The following is a 6311-nucleotide window of genomic DNA, read 5'->3' on the forward strand; positions in this document are numbered from 1 at the left end:
CCCCTGAAGTGTCCAGGGTTCAGTCCTTGTGCTTTGAAGTTCTGCTGCTGAATTATTCGTATGTTGGATTCTTAGACAACTCTCTCTCTTTCAAGTTTGTGTTATGACATAATAATGAGCTTTTTGATTCTTTCATCCCCAAAAATGATTACACTTCTGGGGATATCAAGTCTGCAGCTCGCCTTCTTATCAGAAGTAGCTCCCTGTTCAGTGTGAGCTCTTGGTTTAAGTAGCATGCCCTGCAATTAACCAGCTTGTTTCAGGACATTCTTTCTGCAGGCAGTTTAATTGCCCATTTGTCACAAGGCAGCAGGTTATCACTTGTGCCTCCCTAGCCAAGCTGTTCCAAAACAATTAGACCATTGGCATTTACCTGACAATGTGGAAAACTACAAAACAAATCCAACACAGTCATTTGCTGCCACATTAGTCTACTCTCAATTATTAGTAAAATGGGAGGTGTTATCAACAGTGCTATCAAGTTCCACCAGGGCACTCAGCTCCTGACCTCATTGCTGCCTTGGTTCAAAGATGGACAAAAGAGATGAATTCCAGAGGTGAGGTGAGAGTGTCTGCCTTTTATATCAAGATGGCATTTAACCAAATGTGGCATCAAGGAGCCCTAGCAAAACTAGTTGGAGTTGTACCAGGCACACAGGAAGATGGTTGTGCTTGTTGGAAGTCAGTCATCTCAGCTCCAGAACATGACTGCAGGTGTTCCTCAGGATAGTGTCCTCGGCCCAACCACCTTCAGCTGCTTCATCAATGACTTTCCTTCTATCGTAACGTCAGAGGTGGAGATGTTCACCGATGACTGCATAATGTTCAGCACCATTCATAAATCCTCAGATACTGAAGCAGTCCATGTTCAAATGCAACAAAATCCAGGTTTTGGGTGACAAATGGCAAATAACATTCATGCCACACAACAACAGACAATGTAATCACCACCCCTTGACATTCAATGGTGTGACCATTTCTGAATTTCCCACGATCAACTGTCAACCAGAAATTCAACTGGACTCACCACATGAACATAGTGGCTACAAGAGCAGGTCACAGGCTAGGAATATTGCAGCAAGTAACTCACCTCCCGACTCCCCAAGTCTGTCCATCATCTACAAGTCACAAGTCAGGAGTGTGATGGAATACTCCTCACCTCTCTGGATGAGTGCAGCTCTAACAACACAAGAAGCTTGACATCATCCAGGACAAAGTAGTCCACTTGATTGGCACCGCATCCACAAACATCCACTCCCTCCACCACCGACACTCAGTAGAGCATCTTGTAGAGAGTGTGTACTCTCTACAAGATGCACTGCAGAAATTCACCAAAGATCCTTTGACAGCATCTTCCAAACTGACAATTACTTCCATCTAGAAGAACAAGGGCTGCAGATACATGGAAACACATCACCTGCAAGTTGCCTTCCAAGCCACTCACCAACCTTACTTGGAAATATATTACCATTCCTTCACTATCACATGGTCAAATCTTGGAATGGCCTCCGAAGTCTACCTACAGCATATACACTGCAATGGCTAATGAAGGCAGTTCACCATCACTTCCTCAAGTGCAACTAGAGACAGGCAATAAATGCTGGCCAGCCAACCACACCCACATCCCGTGAGTTAACAAAAAGGAAAACCTTATAACCGTATAATTTATCTATCAACGGCCTCCTGAAATACCCAGTAGAAAACAAGGTGCCTTCTCCTAGTAGATCTTAATGGACAGATTGGTGCGCTGCATTCCACGGTCTGGGACTCTCAGCCACAATGGCATTTTGGATGGCCCCTCATCTTTCACCTATGCAGCAGGCAGCAGCATTGCCTATGCTTTGCGTACATTCACTTAAGTGCTGTCCACTGTCTTGAGGGAAAAACAAAAACCGGGGCCTCCATTGCTGGATTTGTGATGGGGGTGTTGAGTTTTTATGTGCGTGTGCCCCACAATTCAAATCACACGGTGATTTGATAGCAGTTCGGTGATTATTAGCTGCTGTTTCTCAGAATAGGCATGGTCTCAAATGCACTGCTTGAAAGTGTCGTGGAGACAGATTAGAAGCAGGAAATTAGCACACAAATTTGGAGCAGGAGACAGCTATTTGGCCATTCTAACCTGCTCTGCTGTTCAAAATAATAACAGCTTATTTGATTGCAATCACAGCTCATTTCCACCTGACCCGATAAATTCTGACCAATAGGACCCAAAGGTTAACTATAACTTCTTAAATAGAGTTTGACATATATTGGAAGGGAAGAAATCAAAAACAGACAGCAAAGTGGGATTAAAAAATCCAGCTCAAAAACAATGGGCAGTATGTTTCTGTATAATTCACTCCAGTCTGTTTGGTAGTATAGCAACTTATGAGTGAGACTGATTGATGTGTGCATTTTATCTGTGAAAGTTTGATTTAAAGCTGTTGTTTCCCTGGACTTTCAAGGTAATTACACATTTAAAAGCCATGATGTGGAGGTGGCAGTGTTGGACTCTGATGGACAAAATCAGAAGTCACAAGGCACCAGGTTATAGTCCAACAGACTTATTTGAAATCACAAGCTTTTGGAACGCTGCACCTTCATCAGGTGAAGTGGAGGGAAGCAGACAGGCACACATAGCAGAATTTATGCTATTACCGCTCTGCCAAATAGGTCTAGATTAATTTAGGATATCTGATCAGCATGGACGAGTTGGACTAAAGGATCTGTTTCTATACTGTACAACTCTAACTCTATGTCATATTTTCCCAGGTCAAAACTAAGGAATCACATGCCAACTAAATGCTCTCCACGCCCAACAAGGAAACTCTCCTATGATCAAAAGGTTGATGAATGCTAGGAATCATGAGAACTTATAAAAATTCCTTATGTGTAGATAAGGCTGAGAATAGCTTGGCTCTAATGGGCAATAAAGTGCTCAGATTATACTCCAGAAGGCAAAGGTTGATTTTATCATAATCATTTCTCAGCTCTCCTTCTAAAGATGACAGATTTTGGTGACTAACAGATGATGTAGCAAGTTATCAGGCAACAAACTGGGAAAGTAATTTAAAGTACAAGCGATAGGTAGAAAAGGCAGGTAGTACATAATGGATGACCACACTGCACTTTGGTATTTGGGTCTAAATCCAACAAGTGCAAAGTGAGTATGTGAAATTGCTTTGGGCAGAATCATTTCATACTATGATGAATGTTACATCCTGGTAGGATTCTCTGAGTCAGAAGAACATGGGATCAAGTCCACTTCTAAAGAGCTGAATACAAAATCAAGGCTGACACTTTGATGCACTTTCCTCAGATGATCAACTAAACAGTCTACCCACTAGGTGGGTGTAAAAAAAAATCCCTAGATGTGGTTTTAAACATGAGTAGGGGAGAATTTTGCTGCTGTCCTGATCAATAACCAAGTTTTAGTCACTTAAGCTGAGGAACAAGAACATATGAAACAGGAATGGGAGTAAACTATTCAGTTTTTCAACCCTGTTCTGCCATTCAATAACATCATGGCTAATCCAATTGCAGTCTCAAATCTACATTCCTGTCTGACCATCCATAACCTTTAATTCCTTGTTAATCAAAAATCCATTTCACTCAACAATGAATTAATTCAGTGACCCAACCTGTATTGATCCATGTGATAGGGAATTCTAAACTTTAGATACACTGAGGGATGAAATTCCTCCTTATCTACTTTTTAAACAAGGGGCACCTTATTTTTTTAAACTTTTCAGTCCTAGTTTTAGATTACCCCACAAATAAAATATCCCCTCAGCTTCTACCTTGTCAAGCCCCCTCAGAAATTTGTTTCAATAAGTTCGCTTTTTAATCTCCTAAACCCTCATAAGTATAGACCCAACACTCTCAATCTTTCAACAATAAAAAAAGCTTCATCGCAGGAATTAACCAAACAAACAAACATTCTCTGAACTGTTTTCAACACAAGCATATTTTTCCTTAAGTGACAGACCAAAATTATACACTTTCAGTATACCATGTTATCATGACCAGAGTGGAATTGGTGTGCTGGAAGTCAAGCCCCACTACTCTAACAGTAAAGTGTGAAATTTAATTTCTAAGACAGTCAATGCCTGGCTGTGAGCACTGTCCAAGATAAAGGACACACCAGGTTCCATCAATGAACAATAAAACAAAAACATTTATAAAATTGCCCTCTCACATTGTAAAAACAAGTTAGTAATTACTAATGCAAACTTAAATAATTCTGTCCTTTAAATCCAACACATATAAATTCATTCAAAGGATGGGCAGGTGGTCATAACACTCTTTTTAGGAACCTTATGGTTGGAAAATATAGGCAGAAAATATCTGTGGATCAAAATCTAAGCCAAAGTGGGTAGAATTAAGTAGCTTATCTCTCAATTCTCTTTTTTTGACGTTTGGTGTTCTCAGTCAGTAGCCGATCAATTGACCCAGGTCTTTAGCCTGATTTAGAAGTTTCCCTTTGCAAAGTCTTTAAGTGTTATTTATTTTCCAATTAAAGAGACAGTGATTTCACTTACTGCAGGCTTTTTACAGATCTGTATCTAAATTGTTTTCTCTCTCTCAGTTCAGTGCCAAATTGTTACTTTAAACCAATCTAAACTCTTTTGCTGGGTAGTTACTTTTTTTTCCCCCCAAAGACATCAATTGCCAGTACAAAGTATCAAATCCAGTGCCACAAGAACACCATGCTGTTCCATCTTTTGCGTCAAGTTACAACAAAATAAAACTGGTCGATTCTCAACAAAGTAGTTCAAACCAGCATTTCCTTTCCCCCCCCCACCCCCACCACTATATATTTCCAAATAAAATCCGTATAAATGTGACTCTGCTGATTATATTGTAATATTCTAAATGCTATTTAACCATGGATTCTAGCATTTTCCCAATGACATATGTTCCATCTCTCTCTTTTCTTGAACAGTGGTGTCACTTTTGCACTTTTCAAATCTATTAGAACCTTTCCAGTATCTAAGGAATGTTGGTAGATTACAGTAATGTATTCACTGTCTGTAATTGTACTTCCTTACGACCCTAGGGTGCAGGCCATTAGGTCCACACAAGTTGTCAAGCTCAAGTCTTATAGGATGTTTTCTAATGGCTATGTTTGCATTAAGTTCATCTCTCCCTTTTGCCTCTTAACCTTAAATATGCTTGGTTTACTTCTTGTGTCTTCTGTTATTAAGATGATTTTAAAAATCTTCTTCCATTTCCTAGATTCTCATTATTAAAATCACCGGTCTCATCCTCTAAGGAATGAGTGCCCATTGTACCTATTCTTTTTCTCGATTAATGCTTATTGAAGTGTTTACTGTGAGGAAACAAGCAAAGCAAAACAAAACATTCTCCAATTACTCCCTCACTGTAACAGATTACACTGTATGTAAATTGGCTCTTCTACTTTCTACTTTATGAAAGTGACTGCACTTCAGAAGCTCTTCATTCACGATAAAGTATTTTGGGGCATCCTGAGATTTTGAAAGAAATTGTGCAAACACAAATTTATTCTTTCCATTAGTTTGGTACACTTTCTCAGAGGGTTTCCAGGATAAATTTGGAATAAAGGCACTCTGCATTGAATTATTTTCTCCTATGTTATTCTGGAGATTCCTTATGTGAACACTGGCTTCCTGATTTTTTTCCTCAAAAATTGTCCACAACTGTCTTTGCTTCTTTTTTGCCCCTTGTTAGAGTTTGCATTGCCACAACTGGGGAAGGTGGTGCATAAAGCTGCACAATCTAAGAAATACAGGAAGCACCAAACACCTGATGATTATTGCATCTTTTTCCATAATCTCAGTTCTTCATACAGCTTCATACCTCTCAGCAAAACCCTCATTTAATCCAAACAGGAATTTTCAACTCTCAGGTAAGCATCATTCCCGAGGCTGCATAAGATCAAATGTCACAGTTTGGTCAATATAATGAGATAAATTAACCAAGGTGATCTTTGGACCTCAGGAAACAGTTCCAGGTTTGATGTAGACTTCCAAGGTCTGTAGAATTCCACTGGGGGAAATCTCAGCTCTGCTCAGGAGGACAGCACTCATATGAACCAAGAGAATCCCACTCATGATAAGCCAGACTCTCAGCTTCACCACAGCCAACACCCACATGTTGGCTGCATTTTGACTACACAATTAACAAGCTTGAAGTGGTGTTACCTGGTACAATGGAGATGCCAAGCAGAATATAAATGAGCTATTGAAATTTTCCTATTGAACTGCACTTAGATGCGTTACAAAGCCACAGGGCAAGATGCTTAATCTCTCCACAGTGTCCATTTTCCCTGATCATTCACTTTCCCA

The sequence above is a fragment of the Chiloscyllium plagiosum genome, chromosome 10, assembly GCF_004010195.1.
Source record: "Chiloscyllium plagiosum isolate BGI_BamShark_2017 chromosome 10, ASM401019v2, whole genome shotgun sequence".
Classification (NCBI taxonomy): Eukaryota; Metazoa; Chordata; class Chondrichthyes; order Orectolobiformes; family Hemiscylliidae; genus Chiloscyllium; species Chiloscyllium plagiosum.